The sequence below is a fragment of the Myotis davidii genome, unplaced genomic scaffold, assembly GCF_000327345.1.
Source record: "Myotis davidii unplaced genomic scaffold, ASM32734v1 scaffold269, whole genome shotgun sequence".
NCBI lineage: Eukaryota > Metazoa > Chordata > Mammalia > Chiroptera > Vespertilionidae > Myotis > Myotis davidii.
This window is the reverse complement of record NW_006383008.1, coordinates 4,222,237-4,246,546: the sequence shown is the minus strand read 5'-3', so window position 1 is coordinate 4,246,546 and position 24,310 is coordinate 4,222,237. Positions and strand designations below refer to the sequence as shown.

Sequence of the window (24,310 nt, the reverse complement as noted above, 5' to 3'; positions counted from 1 at the left end):
TAACCCAGGTATAGGACAATGGCACCATAGCTTGGAGGGATACTGGTGCAAATGGTGAGAGATTATTTGATTCTGGCTAAAGTTCACCCATAGAGCCAAAAAATTTATTTATTTATTTTTTGGTTGTTAAATGATCTTTAGTTAAAATATTTTTCTTTGTAGCTCTTTTTTTGAAGATACGTTTTTATTGATTTTTAGAGAGATGAAGTGGAAGGGCTAGAGAGATACAAACATCAATGAGAGAGAACTTAATTGGCTACCTCTTGCACGCCCCTTTACTGGGGATCAAGCCTGCAACCCAGACATGCGCTCCAACTGGGAATCAAACCGGTGATGTCTTGGTTCATGGGTTGAAGCTCAACCACTGAATCACACTGGCTAGGCTCCTTTGTAGTTCTTAATAGCTGGGCATTCCATTGCACCATCATTGATGTCACGAGGGTGGCGTCATCACCATTGCAGCTCACAGACTGGGGAGTCCCTAGGATCTCTTTCATGATTCCAGAGAGTTCTCTAGCTAAAGTTCTGTGCCACAGCTGTTGGGCAATGCTGACAATCTCATCAAAAGTGATATTTCCATTGTGCTTAATGTTTTGTTTTTTTTTGGTCAGGTTTTCTTTTCTTTTCTTTTCTTTTCTCTTTTCCCTCCTCCTCCTCTCCCTCCTCCCCCTCCTCCTCCTCCTTCTTTCTTTTTTTTAAAATATATTTGTTTGATTTTTTTACAGAGAAGAAGGGAGAGGGATAGTTAGAAACATCAACGAGAGAGATTGACCAGCTGCCTCCTGCACGCCCCCTACTGGGGATGTGCCAGCAACCAAGGTACGTGCCCTTGACCAGAATCAAACCCTGGACCCCTCAGTCTGCAGGCCAACGCTCTATCCACTGAGCCAAACCGGTTCGGCTTCTTCTGCTTCTTTCTATCTCTTGGTGGTTATTTGAGTGCTTTGATGATCAGGGCAGACTCAGAAGTACTACCTCAATCTGGACCTGTTTGAATTGTCAGTTTCACTGTAATCCTCAGACCCTTCCCATCACTGGTTGCTTTAGAAATATCATCACCAACATTTGTTTTGGAGATAGACCCAGGGGGTTGACCTTGGGTCTATCTTTCCCACCCATGCACCTCAGGTATACGACTTTGATTTAATTGGAATCAAACTTCAGCAGTGTGGTGGAGGCAGCCAGGGTCAGATTAACCCAGATTTGGGCAACCAAAGAAAGTTGCACCTAAGCCTCCTCCAAGCTGAAAGCTAAAAAAGCCAGAATGTAACAATTTTTTTCTTTTTTTTCTTTATTGATTAAGGTATTACATATGTGTCCATATCACCCCAGTGTCGTACCCCCCCCCCATAATGCCCTCACCCCCCTGTTGTCTGTGTCCATTGGTTAGGCTTATATTTTGCTGATGGATCAACTATGAGGAAAGAAAAAAGCTAAGGATGACCATAAACTCTTTGGTCTAAATCAGCAATTTTCAATCAGTGTGCCCTGGCACACTGGTGTGCTACAAGAATTTTTAAAACATGCAGTACCTGATTATTTAGTCAGGGGCATTGACATCTTTACCCTTAGGGTGTCTAATTAAAAAATGATAACAGCCAATATAATGGCCGTCCGGTGTGAAAGAAACAAAATTATACCTATTTTTTTTGTGTGTGTGTGAGATAGGCAAAATTCTAATATTTAGTTTATGTGTGTCATGAGATGAAAAAGATTGCAAATTGCTGGTCTAATTAGCTGGAGAAAATGTAGGAGTATCCAATAAAATGGTGTTCATGGGATGGAAGATTTGGAAGATCTATATTGGACATGTTGGGTTTAGAGGCTAAATATCTAAATGGCACATCTTATTCTGCATGTACTAGGGCAAAAACTAGTTCAGTAGGAAAAGTGATTTGTAAGTAAATACTCTTTGTAATTCTTCACAACTAATTATTTAGATTTATAATGTGTTGTTGGGAGACAACTTCTTGGGTTTGGCAGCTCAACACAATTTTCTCCACTTTCTCATGATGTGAAACTGTTGTTTTTGTTTTGTTTTTTTGCACCACAAACAAGGTCTATGTGATCCAGCCTTGATTAGTTATGAATCTTATTCTCTTTGACAATATGATATGCTCCAATCAAACTGCTTCCTGCTACTGATATATTGGTACTGATACATTGAGGTAAGAAAAATACTCATTCTCTAAGGTTCCAAATTTGGGATTATGTAAATCTGTGGTTGCCATTACTATGTTTTCTGACCGTAGGCCATTCTATGGTAGAAGACCATGAGGACAACACCCACCAGAAGGACTACTGAGAGGAGGGCATCTTTGATGTCCTGTACCAGCCTCCACTAAAACAAGCTTCACCTAGGACTTCACAGTTACCGGTGCTTTAGTCAGTAAATACTATCTTTTCTCTCTCCCTTCCTCTCCACTTCCCTCTTCACTTCCTCCTCCTTCTCCTTCTTTGATTAGAACTATTTTGAATTGGCTTCTCTCATATAGAACCAGTACATGTAGAATTTTTTCAAGAACAAAAGAGTCTTTAGAGATTCATCATACATGTTAAAGCAGAGGCCTATCAGGCTAATGGCATTTCTTTTGCTGCTTTTTTGCAGAATTTCTTTGAGAAACAACTAAGATCGTGCATTACAAAAATGGGCATTGTTTTAGAAATTAAAATTTGATAATAGTTCAGATTCTTTCTTCTTAGAGCCAATTTTCACCCATCCATATCAGTGGAAAACAAAACTACTAAATAGAAAGTGATGTCCTCTCAAAAATTCCTACTCTACATTTAAGTCAACTACTTTCATTCACTATCCTAATTTTTTTTATAGAAATTCCAAGCCATGTGTGAGTTAGATGTTCATAATTTTACCAAACTTCTAGGGTTATTCTTTTTTTTTTTTTTTTTTGGAAAAGACCAAATATAAAATTAAAGTGACTATAGAAGCCAGATATGCACAGGGTTCTATAATTTGCCTTAAATGATTAAGAATTTATTGTAGTAACATTCAAGAGCCCAGAAAACATTCCAAGACAAACTGACTTAAAATTAAATCAGCAATAGATTCTTGGCTGAACTCTGATTGCTATTATTATTTTAAATCTCCAGTGAGTTATTTTAAATCTTTCAGTTTATAATTATGTATTATTTACTGTATCAGCTGGTTTACAGCTTACCTTCTAAATTCAACCATTAAGCACATAGCTGAAATTCTTTTTATATCCATGTTGGTTATTTTATAAATGTAACAATGGCTTTGAGGTTGGTCCAAAAAGCTGCAAATTTTTGTTTCATGCTCTTCATAAACTACCAAAAGAAACGCATTTATTTCTATCAGTAAATTCAGTATTCAAAATTTTAAAAAGTCAAACATGATAGTGAGAGATTTCTTTTAAAATGTCATCTATCTTTTGTTGGCGGAAATAAAAACACCACATATTTTAGTTCTAAAAATAAACTTGCCTCACCTGCAGAAAGAACTGTCCCCAGATGATGGTACATTAAAGGTAAAAAGTTTTAGATAATATCTGGCAGAGAAAATATGACTCTAACGGAGGGTGATTGCTTCCCAGGGTTCCCCGCAACAATCAGAATGTAGATCAGCCGCAGTGTTTCTATTGAAGATGCGTAACACATATATGAAAAAACAAGACACTTTTTATCTTAGGATTTCATGACTCAGAGGCATCAGCATTTTCTTCTAATTTAGTTTATTTAATTCTTGAGTGGATCTGTAAGTCTAAGGATTAAAATGCCAAAAAGAAAATGAGAGGAGGCCTCAGAGAGTGTGAGCTGTAATCTAAACAAGAAGTGCGGCCCTGTGCATTATCCTCCTGTGAATGGCGATTCCTTGGATAATGCCTATAGATCGGAGAGGAAAAAAGGCTTTGCACACAGCCACCCATTGTTCAGTCTTTGTCAGAACCCAAATAAGTAGAGACTAGCTTTTCAGGGCCACTCTGTGAAGACTGAAGAGAGGAATGCCATTGGATCCCAACAGCGTTTGATGTCTTCATTTTCCAGGACTCCTCGGGGAGAGACCTGGTAGTCTCCACAGAGAAAAGGCAACTCCTGAACCAAGTCACTTCCCTGGTAATGAGCCCTGGGACAATTCTGTTATGATAATGTGCTTTCATTGTTAGGGTAGAGCTAATAGAGCTGTGATGACATCACAAGTTCTCTGGTGGGGGAAAAAAAAAAAAGGAAGGAAGGAGAAGAGGAAAAAAAGACCCTAGAGGTCACAAAATTCCCCAGAGGGTCAGGGCTAATATTGGCAAAAGTGCAGCAGACAGATAGGTGACATATTGCATTAGGGCAAGCATGAAGAAATCACTAAAACTTTTAAGCCATTGTCTTCAGCTTCAATCCTCCTGGCCCATCCTCCAGAAAAGTAGGAAACAAGAAATGAACAGATGACCATAAATAAACAGTACGAGTTTACTGAGTTGGCTACTTGTCAGGGTTTAGCAGTTTCCTAAGAGGTAGGATTTTGGCATGCTTTATCCTTCATATGACTGTTTGTGTGTATTCAAATATTTTTAGTTTTAGAAATATGATCATATTGTAATTTAAAATATATTCTAAGGATGCAGTTCTAAAAGCCCCAAGACTGCCAAACAGCTCCCTAGATTTTACAGCTCTGTAGATTTCCACTACTCAGCAAAAATGACTGGTCTTAGAAAAAGCCAAGTTCATTGTCTTGTAAAATACTGCGGGTATTTATATCACAGCGTGATAAATCTCAGAGAGAAAAGGAAGCGGGTATGAGATTTTTAGATCTATTACACCATTTAACTCAAAGAATGTTTATATGACCCACTGCACAAAGTTTAAATACATGAGGCAGTTTTGATTGTTAACTCCTTGAACTTGCTGGCGGAGCAAAGTGAGACAGGACATTTCTAAACAGTGTGTGTGCTCTGGTGTTGTTATCAGCTACAAGGCCCTTTCTGTCTTGTCAGCTGCTTCAGACATCTGCTCAGCTCCAGAAAACCTGCACACAAGCGTGTTTTCTTTTTATTTGTTTGGAGTTGAGGAGTATTAGTTGATTATAAGTTAGGTCTATTACTCAAAGTTACATAAGACAAGAGAATTTTAGTGATAAAGTCAGTTCTGCAGGAAAAAAAAAATGTTTGTTTCACCCACTGAGTCTGTTTCCTAGCTCTATATTTTCATCTAAGAGTATATGTTGCATTGTGTACTTATAGTAATTTGAACAATAGAGAAAAGAAAATGTTCCATCCTAATTTACCACATAATATAACTACTATATTATTTCAGATTATTTTTCCAGATTGTTATATAAAACCTTGTACATAGTAAATGAAATGTTGCACTATCATTCTCTTTTAATATGTTATTTTTAAAAATGTTATCTTTACTGTTGAAAGTATTACAGATGTCTTCTTTTGTTTACCCATTGACCCTCTCCACCCTGCACCCCCCACCCTAGGCCTTCAAAATATACATTGCTTTCTTCCATTAACAGTTAAATTGCTGCATCATAGGAAGATAAGAAAATTCACTTAATTGTTATCCTATTGATTATTTAAATTGCAAAGTATTTCTGTAGGGCCCAGTTGTGAAGTTAATCTTATGCTTGCGTCTGTTTTTAGATGTTTCTTTCCCAGTTTACACAACCCAAGAAAGTTTCTCTTTATTTTATTGAAAAACAAAAAAGCTTAACTTATATACTAGCATTTGGACAAATTACTGTGTGTATTTTTGATTAACCTTTAAAAATGTGTACATGATAAAATAAACCCAACATACATGTTAGTATTCCAATGCAATGATTGTGGTACAATGTTGTCCTACATATATATATATATATAGTATAAATATGTACCATAGACTACTTCGACATGTATGTGTGTGTTTCTGTGTTTATTTTTTATTTCAAAATAAATCAAACTGGGAGTCTTTTATTTTATTTTGTTTGTTTATTTATTGCTAGAGATGGCAACCCTAATCTGGATTACTGAAAATTCTCTGAAATAACAAACGTTATATCGAGTTTTCTTTGAGGAACATGCTAGCTTTCTGTTGGTAAGAATAAACCAAGTTGAGTCACATTTTTTGTTGTGTTTTTTTCCCCCTTAAACTGCTATCTATTTCATTTGCAGTGACAGGAGTTATGAAAGATCAGAAGCAGCCTTCAACTCTTTAATTTCACTAATTATTCTTTTATCACTGAAGAATAATTTTCAGCCAATAACAATATCAAAACAAAAATAAAACACCTCTATAATCTAGTTAATTATTGTTTTGTACCTGGTAAAATTAAATTTATTTTATAATTTCTTTTGTCATCTGACTAAATACCTGCAATGGGGAGTAACCAATAAAACTGTTTGTCTAGCCGTAATCGGTTTGGCTCAGTGGATAAAGTGTTGGCCTGCAAACGGAAAGATCCCGGGTGGTCCCAGGTTCGATTCCGGTCAAGGGCATGTATCTTGGTTGTGGGCACATCTCCAGTAGGGAGTGTGCAGGAGGCAGCTGATCGATGTTTCTCTCTCATCGATGTTTCTAACTCTCTATCTCTCTCCCTTCCTCTCTGTAAAAAATCAATAAATATATTTAAAAAAAAATGTTTGTCTAACAGGCTCCCCTAATTCAGCCTAGACTTTCCAGTAAATGGTGGCCAGGCAAAAGCTCTGTCTACCCCCTGCTCTTAAGTTGGGGTTTCAAGAGTGTGTGCTGACACTCAACATGAACATGAATGGGGCTAAAAGAATGTCCCCACTGGATAGATTCCTCTGTTTTTCTGGTGGATCTGGGGAAGAGGAGGTGGGGAAGCTGATGTTATACTTGTTTTCCCACATCACCTCAACTTTTTTTGTTTGTTTATTTGTTTTCCCTACTCAATGCAGGACCAGAGCTGCAACTACAAGGGCTAGAAACAGATGATTCCTAAGCAAGAAATTACAAATGCGTTTTAATACTTATGTCAGAATTGCTACAGGCCTGATGGGGCAAGATGCGCCTTTACCCCTTCTGGAGAAATTGGGGCAACAGTAATGTATATTTCATGCCTGAAAGGATGAACCCATCTGCTTGCCTAGGTCTAGGTCGGCAAACTGTGGCTCGGCAAACCGCAGCTCGTGAGCCACATACAGTTCTTTGGCCCCTTGAGTGTGGCTCTTTACAAAATACCAGCTCGTCCACAAAATACCAACTTCTGCCCGCATGTGGTACTTCGTGGAAGAGCCACACTCAAGGGGCCAAAAAGCCACAAAGAGACATGGCTCGCGAGCTGCGGTTTGCCGACCACGGGAGGCCACTTCTGTTTTTGGATCCTGAGAAGACCTAATGGAAGCCTACAAACCTAGGTTGACTCAGTCAGGGAGCACCTTTCATGTGGTATGATGATTGATCATGCCACATATCATAATAATCACAAATGATTATTAATGATTGCATGGATTCTAGTAATGTGCCTGTATCTTCGCGTTGTGGATCATTTTGTTATGAAGGGTCCACGGCCAGAAACCAGGGGATGGGCTATGAGATAATAGAAAATACATGTCTTGGTCTCTGCCTCTGGTTCCTGGCACAGAGCTCTTAAAACCCTAGTAATTTCCTAGGTGATAAGAAAACTAGGAAAATATATCTCTTGTTCTTATATTGGTCTTTGATCTCTGTTCTTGGCATGGAGCTCCTGAAACCCTAGATAGTATCAGAATTGAGTTTGTACTGTAGGGCACCTAGCTGGTCTCACAGGAAATTGCTTGGTGTGGGGAAAAAATCCTCCAAATATTTGGCAAGCAAAGTGAAGTGTTTTGTGTGAATAGTAAAGAGACTCACAGGGAAGAAACACACAGTGGGGAAATACTGCAGAAAGTGGAGTTTTTATTTTATTTTCAGATGCCATGTCCAGAATAGGAGATAAACACATATTTGTTGAACTGAACAGAATGTACTTAGGACCAGATAGATGGTGCTTGCATCATTACCTCTCCTGCTCAAACAGAAGACTGGGGGCACAGAGCACACAACCTCCTCTCTAGCTTTTCAGTCATTTTTCTTCATAAGGACAAAATAATCTCTAACTAAAGTGAAGTTTATTTATATTCATGCAGAAATAATATGCAATCCCTCCTCCCTCCAAAAAGACTAGTTCTGTATGATGTAGTAGCATCTAATCGGTTACAATTTGTATTGTTTCCTTTTTTTCCCCCCAAGAAAGCTCACTACATGTTACATTATCAGCACCGTACATATAAAAATATGTGTTAATTCGAATTCACTGAGTAATACCAAGTGTTATAAGTTTTATGGAGCAGGTTCACCAGGTGGGAATGTTTGATTTTTTCCTTGCAAAGTTAAAAAAAAAAAACATTTTGGAAACTTAAGAGCTAGTGATGAGCTTAATTAAAGTGAAACAGGAAAAAATGTATTTCAAAGAGTTATTTTAAGACACCTAAATTTCAGTAAGTCATTATACCAAATAATTATGGTACTGCAGGAATTTTCAAACTCTGTAATGTTCACTTAGTATCTTCATTGTTTTCTCCCCACTTTGTCTATTCCAGGAATTAAGTTCTTTTTGTTGGATTTACTTTCTCTCCCACTTTGAGTTTTTGGATCAAACACTTCCAATCAAGATTCTACCTCCTAAAAGAATAGGCGAGGCAGACATCATTATTGTCTCCAGTATTCACTTATATTTCCTCCCTTTTGGCAGCAGCATCTCCTGGACACATGTCTATGCCAATTGAAACTACATTTCTGGCTCACCTTTACAATGAGATGTGGCCATATGACTAACTTCTTCACAATGAGATGTGTGTGGAAGTGATGGGTGCAATGAATTATCTGGACTTTATCTTCTTTCTATTCTTATGTGGTTGCAACCCAGCTTGGGTCATGTTAAAAAAGTGAAACCTTAGAGAAAGTTGAATCAGTAAAATAAGAAACCCAGATCCTTGATTGATCACAGGAAACATGGTATCCTACTGAGTGGAACCAATCATCTTTAGATGATTGATGTGAGGGAAGTTTCTTTAAATCATATTTAAGACACTGAATTTTTAGATCTCTCAGTTAAAGCAGCTTAGCCTCTGATCTGTCTGATACAGTTTATCAGAATTCATAGTCCTAATATTAGCAATATAAACTGATGATTTTTGATTTTCTGTTAACTGACTTCTGGTCTAAGTCCTGGTTCCAAGATTTTGTTTGCATTATGCAAGCCCCAGTCATCTACTCAAGCCGTAGGCTTTATAAACGCATCCAAGACAATTCTTGAAGCATTAGATAGATTGATGATAGATGATAGATATATAGATGATAGATAGATAGATAGATAGATAGATAGATAGATAGATAGATGATAGATATGATTTGATCATTCATTTGAAATGAAGTTAATGTGTCCCTTTCTGTTACTAATTAAATATCTACCAGGTATATCTGTCTATCATCTCTCTAAGTAGCCTTGGTTTCTTGTGGTGGAGAATGGTTTAGAAACCAAGATATGAGTGGTAACTATGTTCATTGTTACTGCAGAGACAGGGTCTTTCAGCAGACAGAACTAGCAATTCTCTCCCCCGCTGCCACCCCTCTCTCTCTCCATGTATATCTAATATTTCTACTTCATCTTTCTACCTATGCCAGGAATACATGCTGACGCCTCCAATTCCAAGGCAACATCAGAGTGTATTCTAGCTTCCCACTTTCCATGTGCATATCTCTCACCTGGACAGTGAGGAACCCGGCTCCCATTATTCTCAACATATTTACTTGTTTGTTTAATATTAAATACACCAAAAATAGTTTCAAAACTGCTAGCCCTTCTCACTGAAAAACCAAACCTACTGACTAGAGTTCAATATTTGTTTGTAGTTCTTTCTATCGTTAGCCTTAGCATACAGAGTTAAAATATCTTTTAACATTACTTGGATTAATTGTGAACCTTTTCCTACTCCTTCAATGTGGCTGTATTAGTAATTTTAAATGAAGTTAATTTATTCCTTTCTGTTACTACTTATTATTAGTCTTTCCCACTTTCGTTGTTTTATTATTGTTGGTGGTGATAGTTAGTATGTAAAACATTAATATAGTCTAGGAGCCAGCATACTAAAAGGTGTACTTAGAGAAGTATTACTCCATCCCTCACTCCCACTCAATTTTACCCTAGATTCCCTTCCACTGTGTTTTTACCCCTTGTCCCTTCTACCAAATTTTAAACCATCCTTTATACGTAGCCAATATCAAGTTTTTTGTTTTATTATTCCTGCATCTTTAAAAAAATCATATATGTGTGTGTGTGTATATATATATATATATGTATATAATTTCACCCTATACTTTGTTATGTAAAATTTGCTTATGTATATACTTTTTAAAAATTTTTGCTACTTTTACTTAATATATACTGGTAACTATAATATATATGTTCATAGATATTTTTCTCATTTGTCTTACAGTAACATTGTAACTATGATAGCTTATTCAATCACTCTATACATGGATATTTAGGTTTTTCTTCAAAATTTGCAATTCTAAATAATGCTACAATAAATTGCATATATTTTTGAATTGTTGGATATGAAACTTCAGGACAAATTTTTAGAACTTGGTTTGCTGGGTTAAAACACAAATGCACACGTTATATGATACACATTGCCCAATTTCTCCCCATGAAGGTGTCCCAATTCCCTTTCCACCAGCAGCCTAGGAGAGCGCCTATGTCCCCACAGCCCAGCCACAAGAATGTGCTGTCAGGTTCTTCATATTTTGTCAATCTGATCGGGGATAAATGTATCAGAGGGTGGTTGTATTTTCATAAACTTAAAGACTATTTTATATATATATATAGATATATATATATTTGCTATTTTTTATATTTCTATTTTATATTGTTTTTATTTTGTTCTCAAGTTTAAAAAGTTTTATATAATATTCATAATATTCCAATATTTGCATATATGATATAAATATTTTCTGTCTGCTATTTGTCTTTCAGTTTGCTTATTTATTTTGGGTCTTGTTTTGATTTGTTTTTACAACGCAGAAGTGGGTATTTTGTAGTTATATATATCAATCTTTTATTGTTTTTTTTTAATTTTTAGTTATACTTAGAAATGCTTTCTTTGTACTTGTGTTATAAAAACCTTCAACCTTTTTATTAATGCTTAAATGGTTTAATTTTTCATATTTAAATATTTGAACCATTTCCAGCTTATTTATTTTTATTTATTTATTTTTGGTATGTTGAAAGGTTTGCATCTAATTTAATTTCCCCCCCAAAAGCTTTTCAGTTGTCTCAGTACTATTTATTCAACAGCCTGTTTTTCCCTTCAGTGATTTTTAGAGGGCACCTTAATCACTGCAAACTTTCAATCACCTCAAAATTTCTCTATGTACTTGGCTCTATTTTTGTACTTTTTTCTTATTCCACTAAACTGTCTCTCCATTCACCTACACTAGGGACATCATTTCAACTGTGGAGACTTCTACGTACGTTCTAGCAGCCGTGGGCAAACTACGGCCCGTTCGGCTGTTCCATCGGCGAGGGCACCTTAATCACTGCAAACTTTCAATCACCTCAAAATTTCTCTATGTACTTGGCTCTATTTTTGTACTTTTTTCTTATTCCACTAAACTGTCTCTCCATTCACCTACACTAGGGACATCATTTCAACTGTGGAGACTTCTACGTACGTTCTAGCAGCCGTGGGCAAACTACGGCCCGTTGGGCTGTTCTATCGGGCCCCGTGGAGCTGAAAGAGTGGGTTCTCTTGCTCTCCCCTGCACTCCTTCACCAGCAGCAGTGTTAACATGGCAACATTGGGAAACACGCCGCAGCTCCTTCTTCTGAGTCCAGCTTAAGAACCCATTCTGGCCCTCGAGTCAAAAAGTTTGCCCACCCTTATGTATCTACTAGAACCAGTCTGCTCTCATAGTTTTCCTTTTTTACTGTTTTCCTAGCCATCCTTGAATATTTATCTTTCATATTAACTGTAGTATCAACTAGGCCAGTTCCATAAGAATCTAGTTTTCTTTTTTTTAATTAAAGTAGTGTTAAATTTATAAATTAACTTAAGGGGATGTGACATCATTATGATGCTGAGTAATCCAGTGCAAAACAAGGGTTGTCTTTTAAGTTAGCTTTTAAAATTTATTTATTTATCAAATTTATAGAGAGAGAGGGAAGGAGAGAGAGAGGGAGAAAGAAAGAGAGAAACATCACTTTTGTTGTTCCATTTGTTTATGCATTCATTAGTTGATTCTTGTGTGTGCCCTGATCAGGGATTGAATCAGCAACCTTGGTGTATTAGGATGACACTCTAACCAACTGAGCGACACGGCCAGGCCCTCAAGTTAACTTTTGAATCTTTCAATAGTCTACTAATTTTTCTCTCATAATGTCTCCAAAAATTGCCTGTTCCTTTAATTTCGCCTTCATCAGAAACGTCTGATCAAAGCTAATTTTTTGAGTCCCAAGGAATTAAGTCTGTTCCATATACTCGGAGCTCTGATTGGCTAGGACTCTTTTTTAGTATTTCCACGCTTGAGGTTGACTTTTTTTTGTTAATCCTCACCCAAGGATATTTTTCCCTTGATTTTTAGAGAGAGTGGAAGAGAGGGGGAGAGGCAGAGAGAGAGAAACATCAATGTGAGAGAGAGACACACTGATTAGTTGCCTTCCACACATGGGATCAGGGATCGAGCCTGCATCTAAGGTAGGTATGTGCCCTTGACTGGAATCGAACCTGAGACCCTTCAGTCTGCAGGCTGACATCCACTGAGTCAAACTGGCTAGGGCGGTTGACTTTCTTTTGGAAGCGATTTTATTCAATGTCTCCTCTCTCCCACACAGCTTTCCCATATCACTTTAGCAATCTGTAAAGATTTACAAAAGGAGCTCAAGAATTACTTCTACTGAATTTTTTTAACTTAACTAATTTAAAGTTTTTAATGTTTTTATTTCTGTGATTGTATTTGTTCTTCTATTGTTCTTTATAGTTTATCAGTAAGATATGTGGAAGATTTAGATTTAGGCTACTGACTTACCTTATCTACTCACAAGAAAAATCACTTTTAAATTCCAAGTTAAGCAGGACTAATATGCAGCATTCTCAAAAAGATGTATGTTACAAAATCCTCCCATCATTAAATAATTCAATCCAGCTTAAATTTGTTCCTCCAGACCATTTTAGAATCTTCTTTTCATCAGTCAATGGTTTGTAACATAATGTGTTTCCTCTCTCTCAGAAGGGAAGGCGATTCTGGTAACCAACATTTGTTCAATTTTGAGTTTAAATGAGTTAACCCCAAGTTTCCAGTGTAAATATTTATGTCTATTCTCCAAATCCATGTTTTTAATTTGCATTCTACGGAGTCTTGGTTCTGTGGAGAGAGAAGACTGGGTATATGGGCAGGATACAACATCACTTCATCAAAACAGGTCAACTTTTAATGCATGTTTATTTTGAGTTTGTTATGAGTTATCTTAAGACCATATGGTTCAAAGCCAAAAAATACAAATAAAAAGAGAAAATGAAAAAAATACATACTTCTAAATAAATTTATTTCTTTTTTGAGGGTCCTTCAGAACATGCATTGCTTTATGTTTATATGCCTTTTCTTAGTAAACCAACTCCAATACCACTTGGAAGTAGTTCAGTAGAAATAGAACACATGGGCAAAGGTTATATCTAATTAGTATGTCATCTTTCTGCCTCTACTTATTACAATTAAATGTTGTCATTAGAGTTATATATTGCCAAAAAGATGCAACTCTAAAACTTAGTAACTTAAACCAACAAAGGCACAAACGCGAGCAGGGCAAGAGTTAAAAATCACATTGGTAATTAGGCCCTGGTTGGGGCACATGTGGGAAGCAACTAATTAATGTGTCTCTGTGTCTCTCTCACATTGATGTTTCTCTCTCTCTCTCTCTCCCTCTCTCTCTCTCTCTCTCTGTCTGTCTCTCCCTTGCCCGTCTACTCTCTCTCTAAAAAAAAAAATCAGCGGAAAAATATCCTCGGGTGAGGATTAACAACAAAAAATCACATTGGTAAGTGGATATGTATGACATATTTCACCATTTAGAATATATTCATTTGTAACTTTGAGGTTTCATTTATGTAGCTGTGTAAACTAGTCCGTGATAATTAGTTTAGATCCTTTAACTAAGTACCAACGACTACAACGCAGAATCTTGTGGATGGTACATACCATTATCTGAACATTTTTCTTAGGAGGAAAATTTCAAACCAAGTCTGAAGACCTTAGTTAGGTTTGGTAATCTGTACACACACACACACACACACACACGCACACACACACACACAATTTCTCTATCATTTTAACTTTATTCATCTTAAACCTTGTTCCTCTTAAGTTCGGTGAGAGTTTTTCTTCTTCCTTTCTAAACTAATTTGATCTTCAAAGCTTCCCTGAGAGCTTTATCCCGTGCTTTTATTCTGACTAGGCTCCCTGACCACCTCAATTGATCATAAAAGAGGTAATTTTCCTTTTGTGTCAGCAAGATCGTGCTTCTCTCCAACATTTCTCTATGTGCCTTTTTCCCTGTTAGCTCAACTCTATTTCTTTGTAGCAGTCATTTAAAAAGGAAGAAGAAGAAAAAGAAAACACATAAAGAAGGGATGAAAATTATTACTAATCCATATTAATTTTCCTCTTAGAATGCTTCAGATGCATCCACCAAAATAATTTTTTCTCTATTACTTTATATTGTGTTACATCACTGCAGGCTAGTAATGGTAAAAAACAAACACACAAACAAAAAATATACACAAGAAATTGCATAACTACAATGAAAAGGGCAAATAGGTTAGTTCCATACTATTATAAGAAGATAGGAAATTCTTATAATACTTTATGCTAAGTACAGACCTATCAGGTTACTTTTACTAGTTTAATTCTCAAAACACCTCTCTGAGGCAAGTTCATGTACTATCCACCTTTACAGATGAGGAAACTGAAATGCAGAAAGGTTAAGTAACTTGGCCAAAGTCATAGAGAGCTGAGAGATAAATCTGTGTCTAGGGAGAGATTATTAGTAGGAAAGAAAGTTAAGTGAGAACTAGCATTTGCTAATGATCTCATAACAAAGTGCTGGGTACTTTACACATATTGTCCCATTTACAACTCACAACTATATTCTAGAAGTATTAATTGACTTATTTTTTGACATGAAGAAACAAATTCATAAACTTTTTAAAAATTTGACTAAATACAACAACTATTGCCCTGACCAATTTGGCTCAGTGGCTAGAGCGTCTGCCTGTGGACTGAAGAGTCCCAGGTTCGATTCCGGTCAAGGGCATGTACCTTGGTTGCGGGCACATCCCCAGTGGGGTGTGTGCAGGAGGAAGCTGATCGATGTTTCTTTCTCATCGGTGTTTCTAACTCTCTATTCTTCTCCCTTCCTCTCTGTAAAAAATCAATAAAATATATTTTAAAAAATACAACAACTATTAAAATGCAGACCCATGTTTAAAATTTGGGTCTATTTTATTCACAAATTTCTTTCTATTGAACCTTGAAATATTGGTTTTTTTTGACCGGCCATTAAAATGAGCTGTACTCAGCATACCAAATATGGATGAATGTATTGGGTGGAGGAACCTTAAAGACACAGAGACTATTATGCTGCAGACCAGCATATAATACACCATAAACAGTATACTTTGTGTGCTTTTCCTTGTAGGTGGTGTACTTACTAGACAGTTTTGAGTAAGGAGTAGCCTGAAGAAACACGGTGTTTTTTAGGAAGACAAGTGTAGAGGACTGATGAAAAAGATGTGGTACTGAGTATGCTAAAGATGGCATAGCTTCCAGGGTTGAGGGCTAATTGGATGTAGAGTGTAAACGAAAATAAAGGTTTGGGGCAAAAGATGACAAGTCCTATGTATGTATTATTATGAAGCACACATGGAACGTAGAGATATCTACAAATAGTTGGATGTATAGATATGGCTCTGGAGACTAAAATTTTGGAATTATTAGCAGAGCAAGATAGTTGAAGTTATGGAACTAGATGAGTATGCTCAGAAAAGGTATGCAAAAATAGAATGATCCTCTGGATTAAATGCAGCAGAGTAATCTTAATAAAGTCAAAGAGACAGAAGGCAGAGTTTAGTAGGTTGATGTTGCCCAGACAATTAGAAAATGAACATTTGGAGGAGATTGATTAGACCATGGATAGAGGGTCAGATTAAAAGCCAGGATAAGGATCAGAATTTTGTTGTCATTGTTGGTTTCTTTCTTTTTTATTTCTTTTTTTTTTTTTTGGTGGTCATGGTTCTTGTTTTGCTTAATGCTGCCATTTGAGGCTAAGAAAAACTGAAATTATTTATGATGCAGCAAGTAGTAAATACAGAGTGAAATGTTGAAAACTAGAACAAGAGGAGATAACTAATGAAACAGAGAAAACTGTTGGGAGACTGAGTCAAATGCAGATTGAGGTATTAGCTTTTAAAGGAAAATTCAAGATTTCTTCATCTGAAACTGGAAGAGAATGAAGGAACAAAATAGATTTTAAAGAAATAATAGTTATGGAAGCAAAAAATTGATTTTGTTCAAATCACCCTTAGTTTTCTTGGAAGCATTAGAGGTAAATTTATCTTCTGAGAGGAGCTAGATAATGAATTATTATGTAATAGAACATTAACTATCCTATATAATAAAAGCCTAATATGCTAAGTGTCCAGTTGTCCAGTAGTCCGTTCATCAAATCAAAGCATAACATGCTACTAATATGCTAAGTCTGCTCAACTGCTCGCTATGACATGCACTGACCACCAGGAGGTAGACAGTCAACTGGTTGACCCGTCACTATGACATGCACTGACCAGGGGGCAGACACTCCTACTGGTAAGTTAGCTTGCTGCTGGGGTCCAGCCAATTGGGACTGACAAGATGGGCCGGACATGCCCTTGAGCCCTTCTGCAGTCCTTCCCCGGCGGCCAACCTCCTGCACCCCTCCCCAGCCTTGATCATGCACCAGTGGGGTCCCTCGACCTGGCCTGTGCCTTCTTGCAATCCAGGTCCCCTTGGCCAATGTTGGAGAGCTGGTTTTGGCCCAATCCTGTAGGCCAGGCCAAGGGACCCCACTGGTGTATGAATTCGTGCACTGAGCCTCTAGTATTCAAGATAAGCAGCAAGAATAAGGAAGCCACAGCCCCATGGCACAGGTACTCTATCAAAGGGTAGTGCAGCTTCCAGCAATGTGTCCCTTTCATTAAAGGATTAGAAGACCTCTTGAAGTCAGAGGTCCTCCAAATTTTCCTTGTCACATGACAACTAGTTTTATTTTGTGGTACAGGGAATTTAGAATGCTTTAATACAGAAACTGAAAATAATTTGTGGTCATGAATTATGTGTTGTAAAGCTCCCTGTATATGATTTGGGCCATCTCTCTAAGGGGTAACTTCATATTAGAATCCTAGCTAATTTTAAGAAATTAGACATGACCCTCTCATACACAATTCACATTTCTCTCAGAACTTTTACTCTTTTTTGACAAATTCCAGTACCTACTATTAAAATTGGCCGGCTTCCCTCTGGCACCCGGGACCTGGGCTTCCCTCTGGCACCCGGGACCCAGGCTTCCCTTGCAGCCCTGACTTCTTTCAGAAGGTCGTCTGGAAGGATGTCCAGTCTAATTAGCATATTATGCTTTTATTATTATAGATATTTTTTCCTGTAAAATGTATTCTAGAATGAGATTCACTTGAAAACTGAGATAGAAATTTGAAATGGCTCTGAGTTATTAACAACTAATGAGCAGCATCTATGATTCATTAAATGGAATTTTCCACCAAACATAATTGTGACACCTGTGTACGTCTTTCTTTGACTTTGTAATTAATAAAATAGTCACATCACCTTTGGTGCTTAAAAATCCCCAAGTGGCTCTCTATAATCCCTCAGATGCTTGAGAGATGGCTATACGACACAGTTATTACTGGGCAGACTCAACTCAGCCAGTGTGGGAGCAGATTAGATAAATTATTTCTTGAGAGACTAGATTTTAAACTTAAATTTCTAGGACCTTTCTGATTTGCATCATGGCAGCAAATGTGTATGCTTATATTAGTTAGTGAGAGTGGTGATCTATACATCATTAATACGTAATGAAATTGTATTTAGCTATGTTTTATTTAATTTGCTAGACACTTGGAGGCAAACATTAAACTTGATTGTCATTTCTACTAAATTGACCATTGTTTTATTTATATGACTAGTTACTTTGACATTGCATATATGCAAAATCTCCCTAGTGAGTCCAAGGTAATTTATGATGACATTATACTTTTTATGTATCAAACCAAATTTTCTTTAGCTATTTCACATCTAGTGAAAACAATAGACGTTATTTACTCAATCAAATTCAATATTGTATCACATAAAATCTCCACATCCTTTAACTTTAAAATAACCATAGCTATTGTATACAAACAAATAAGCATACATATATGTATACTACTATTACACATGGTTTTGTAATGCCTTTTCTTAGTAACTAAACCACATAGAGACCAAGAAGAATTTTTTTCTGGCATTATTTGGACATTGTACACAAAGATGGCACCTACAAGAGTGGAGACAAATTGGTTTTATGCTCTTTTAGAGTATATTCTGGAATAAAAAGTGATGGGGTCAAACTTGGTCACTGATGGTATATATTCTAAAGCCTGATTATTTTATTATATGGCTATGATAGAAGCATTTCTTAGCATTTGGATATATTTATTTATATATATGACATATTTTATATTCTTTGTTCCCATCTGCTACAGATTTCATTACACCATTTTTACAAATATCACCCATTACTTTAGTCATAAAGGCTCAATCTCTCCAAAACATATACTGAGAAAGACAGACAATTTAACAATGGGCATCTTGTTTCCGTTGTTTAGGATTACTTTAAAGCAAATCATTTCCTTGTCAGCCCTTTTGCTCAGCACCTAAATCATATCTGCAAATAGCTTCCACGGTAATCATTTGTTTTCATGTGCACTTGAAGAAAAATGTGGGACATTTCCACTTGCATGTAGGGAGACCCCCAAAGTAGAAAGCAGAAGTTTTTCTGTTATCAGACTGTCTGACTCCTATCTCCCTCCTTATAAAAGACCTTTTAAGTAAGCCTATTTTTGTCTGTAATCAAATACTCAAGAAGTGGCCCTTCAGTAATGTACATGTACTTCCTTCCTGTGTTAGAATTCTCTTTCTAAAGCCAAGAGTCTTCTCTCTGTTGACTAAAACTCAACAACCTTCTGTAAACTGTAACTCCCATTCGCTGTTTGGATTGATAGTAATCTCTCTGCATATGTATTCAAGTACGTGGTGACATGGTTGCCAATGTTTTAAATGCCAGCGGAAATGCCACTGCTACAAGGAAGCACTTATGAACACACAAAGAATAAACGGCTGCCACCGGGAATAAGTGCTTATTATATCAAAGGTTTGGCAAACATGCCTGCTTAGAGGACTTAGTCTAATGAATTTCATCAGCACTTACCAGATGTGATATCTAGAAATTTGCCAGGTGTTTGAGCAGACATATATTGCCTGAAAAACCTTAGGAATGAATGAGATCTAATTTTCAAATTAATTAAAATTGTATTTTGGTAAATAAGACTGGTTTTTAAAAAAATCTAAAAACATTGATTCATGCTCACCAGTGTGCATTTTTGCCAAAGTATTGATTTTTTACAAAGATCACAATTCATGTGTAAGATATTTTATACTGGAAGTTTTCAGTATGCTTACAGCACAACAGTATTAAATATAAAATAAAGAAAAAGACATTTGAAGGATCATATCCATGAACAATTTGCTAACAGACATTGTGTGTTTGGTTATTCTATCCTAGAAGTTTTGGTTTAACTTTTTGATTGTCTTTTGAGCTTCTCTTTTTAAGAAAGGTCAGAAGCTGCTTAGATGAATATGCTCTTTCTGAGTTGAAATACTAAATTGGTTTCTTGGATGCAGTCTAACATTATATCCAATAATTAGAAGAGGAAAGGGAAAGTAGACAGTCTTTTTAGGTGTTAACACCAGAGAAATTTCATCATCCAACAAAGAAAAGGCTGTCTAGAAAAGACTTAAGTTGAATTACCTGTTGCCAACAGTTCAAAGAAATCAAAGTAGGATTAGTATTAATGACAAAACAAACATGTTGCATTGTCTTAAGTATAAATGAGGTACAGAATATCTGTACTCACTGAAGATCAAAGGATAATTTTCAATGAAAATAGAACATACTTTCCAAAAACACATGAGAAACCTAAAAGGAGACAGAGTCCAAATTTCATTTTTCTCTCATGTGATTCTTTAATAAAGACGGATTGAAATACTTTTTTGAAGTTGTCATATTTATGTGTTGAAATGTATAATCTTATTATTATAGACTTTGCAACAGTAAAGTATCCTTTTTAGTGTACGTTCTGACTTGTTAGTATTTGAATAGAGACATTGTAGAAAGAAATATTTAAACTATCAGAGTAGAATTATAGGAAAATAATTAGGCCTTCAGACACTGTTGTAGCTTGAATTTTACCCCCTCTCCAAAGTGGGTGGCTAGAGATAAAGGCATTTCTCAGAATACCCTCATTCTAAGAAAGCCAAGACAGAAATAACTTTAAGAAGATGCCTTTCCAAACGCAGAAGGCCTGTACCAAATGGAGAAGGTTTGGATATGGAGTAGGTTGCTTGATCTTGAGACCTTATATTTTAGAACCTCTTTTCATCTTATATTATCACCACATTCTCACCTGTCAGTGAAAATGCACTTTCCAAGATGTGCCATGGTCTCTCAACCCAAGGGACATTAAACCAGTTTGTTTTCACTATTTGACAAGCGCTATTTCTTCTTCCCCACTTTTCTTTTGCTTTTCTTCACACTTATTTCATTATTTATTATCTTATTACGGAGACTTTCTTATTACGGAGACTTTCTTGACCTTAAGATACCTTCCTTACATTGGGTTAGAGATGCTTCTCTATCTTTTTTTTAATATGTTTTATTGATTTTTTACAGAGAGGAAGGGAGTGAGACGGAGAGCCAGAAACATCGATCAGCTGCCCCCTGCACATTCCCCACTGGGGATGTGCCTGCAACCAAGGCATATGCCCTTGACCGGAATCAAACCCGGGACCCCTCAGTCCGCAGGCCAACGCTCTATCCACTGAGCCAAACCGGTTTCGGCGCTTCTCTACCTTTTAACCTACTTACTAAACAATATTGCCATTATACACTAGTACTTGCCTAAATTCTCAAATTTGTTTGGTTTCATAGGTAGGGTAAAATTTTGCTGAATGTCGTAAGATAAAACTTTCCTGGGAGTTTTCAATCCCTGTTCAAAAGTGGATTGTTTTCACCTAATCACCCCAATTTACTAATGGGTCCTTTAGAATCACCAAGAAGCAGAGGCTGGGCATATTCACATATTGAATATGTTGGTTCCTTTCAAGACCCCTATTGATGTGAAAATTCCACAAACTACACTCACCCTCCCATAAGGTGATAACAGGTATGGTGAGAAACAATGTAATGTGTTACTTTAATTTTACTTTGTCTTGCTGTCCTATGATTCCTTTCAATGTTTTCATGTATATGTTAATGAGATAGAGGTAAAGACTGAAGCTCAAAAGGAAGTTGTGTCTTTTGTGAGAAAAACTAAGATCAAACTTACCCGAGTTTTACTTCAAAAACCCCCCTTCAGTGTCCTTATGTATCTAATAACACAAATGGAAAGAGAATTTTTCAAAACAAATTAAAAAATGATTTTCCTAAATACAATACTCTGTTATTGAATATACTAGAGGCCCGGTGCATGGATTTGTGCACTGGTGCGGTCTCTTGACCTGGCCGGTGAGGATTGGGCTGAAACCAGCTCTCCAACATCCCCTGAAGGGTCCCGGATTGTGAGAGGGTGGTCTCAGGTGATACACCCCAAATCGGGCTCCCTCCTCTCTGGTTCGGGGTGCATCACCTGAGAACCTCAGCTGCTAAGTCACTGCAGATCGGCAGCTCCAGTGTTGAGCATCTGCCCCCGAGGTCAGTGTGCGTTATAGCTACCAGTCGGTCGGCCTGTCTCCAACTTGCTTAGGTTTCTATATATATATAGACTAGAAATTCGTGCACTGGGGTGGGTTCCTCAGCCCAGCCTGCCCCCTCTCACAGACTGGGAGCCCTCAGGGGATGTCCTACTGATGTCCTACTGATGGCTCCCCTGTGGGGAGCGGGCCTAAACTGCAGTCAGGCCTCCCTCTGTGGGAGGTGACCAGGCTGATCAGGGGAAGGTGCCAGCCCCATCACTCCGCTGCTGTTGCCACTGTCAGCCACTGAAACCACCAAGGTGTTTTCATCAACATGGATTCCAGTCCCTTCACCACGAAAAAATGACAACTTTCTTTAGGCATTTTCAAGATGTGTCCTTCATAGGATATGACTTTTCTTTTTTTTTTTTCATCCTCACCTGAGGTTATGTTTCCATTGATTTTAAGAGAGCTTAGAAGAGAGAGGGAAAGACAGAGAGAAACATCCATGTGAGAGGCATACTTCAATTGGCTGTCTTGTATGAGCCCTGACCTGGGCCCCAGCAGGGAGGAGCCTGCAACCTAGGTACATGCCCTATATCAGAATTGAACCTGGTCCCTGCTGTCAGCAGGCCGAGGCTCTATCCATTGAGCCAAACCGGCTAGGGCAGGATGTGACATTTCTTAGCCCCTTGAGCGGTGGACCTTAGTTTTTTCCTCCAGGAGTGAGTGGAAAAACCCTAGATCACCTTCTTGGATTCTTATTATCCAAGTTACCAAGAACACTGCAGTGGTGGCATACAGGGAGCTTAGCCAATGAGTGGTCAGAAAAGGTGTTTTCTCTGCAGCTCATGTGCAGAGGCCCCTCTGTGTTGTGTCCACTGGGATGGGGACATGCTCTGAACCACGTAGTGGCAGCTCAGAACATGCCCCCAGCCATGCATTGTGTCCCTGCCTGCACAGACACCCTCTCCCTCCACAGCCGGGGCACAGGACACTGGCCACTATGGACGCCACCATAGTTTGTGACTGACAGTTAATTTGCATATTACCCTTTTATTAGATTAGATACCCAACCTGAAAATGTTTTGTACAATATTTTCTCTAGTTCTTCATTCAAAAGAGCACCATGGATGTTGGAGAGTGAGTGAGTTAATGAAGATGAACATGAGATAAAACAGAACCTGTGGAACATGGCAAGCAGTTTTAATTATACTCAAGATACAGTGGAAAACTATTGAAGGTTTCTAAGTTGAGAAAGATGCAATCTTATTTGAATCACAAATTGAATACATTAGCTGCTTGAGGTGAAATGGAGGGAATAGTTATGAGGTTATTACAGTACAAGAGAAACCTGTGGCTAAGATAAGTGAAATAACAGTAAAGATAGATGGAATAGGAGATGAATTTAAGGTCTCTATTTCACTAATTAGAATAATTAATCTGGGTGATTAAGAAAGAAAAAGAATCAAGGTTTATAGCTTGAAAAACTAAATAAATATGGATGCCATTTCTGGTAAGGGGAAGACTGAGTAGAAACAAATTTGGGAGAAACAAATTATTGATCACGTTATCTACTGGACATGTTACATTTGAAATGTCTATGAGAAATCTAAATGAAGGTGTCGGGCAGGACTTAACATGTCTGGCTTGCACTGGAGATATACAGGAGAAACACCAACTCTTTTTATATATCATCTAAGGCCATGAGAATGGGGTAATATCACAAAAAGATAGAGAATAAAAATCTTAGAACCAAATATTAAGGTTCTTAAAAACATTTTCCATACAGGTTTCCCCACTGAATCTTTGCTAGCACAGTCATCTCACATCTACGTTATTTCAAGCCACTATCATCTCCCATCTGTTTTCAATCTTGCCTCCTATATTTTATTTTGTAATATAGGAGCAAGATGATCTTGGGGAAAATTAAATCAGACATACTCTAAATTCTCTTCAAATCAAAAAACAAGATATTTATACCAGCCAGTGAGAACCTCCCTGATCTGGCCCAAAATTAGATCTTGGACTTAATCTCCTTCCACTGCCCCCCTTCATCCAGATAGCCTTAGTGCTCACCTTAGCATTCTTATTATCCACCAGATGTCCTCCTGCCTTAATGCCTTTGAGTTTACTGTCCTGCCTGGAACATTGCTCTCCTGTACATGTGAGTGCCTAAATTTTTTGCCTCCTTCTAGTTTCCACTCAAATATTGCCTCTGTGATTTCTATAAAACCCAAGCCTCATCTTTATAGGTATGTGACATATTTAGTTGTGCAGAACT

General features: G+C 37.3%; 1 pseudogene; it reads right to left on the bottom strand.

Moving 5' to 3' along the window:
- Positions 1-378: 378 nt before the first annotated feature.
- The window catches only part of LOC107181572, a 75,998-nt pseudogene continuing 52,066 nt past the window's right edge, over positions 379-24,310 (bottom strand).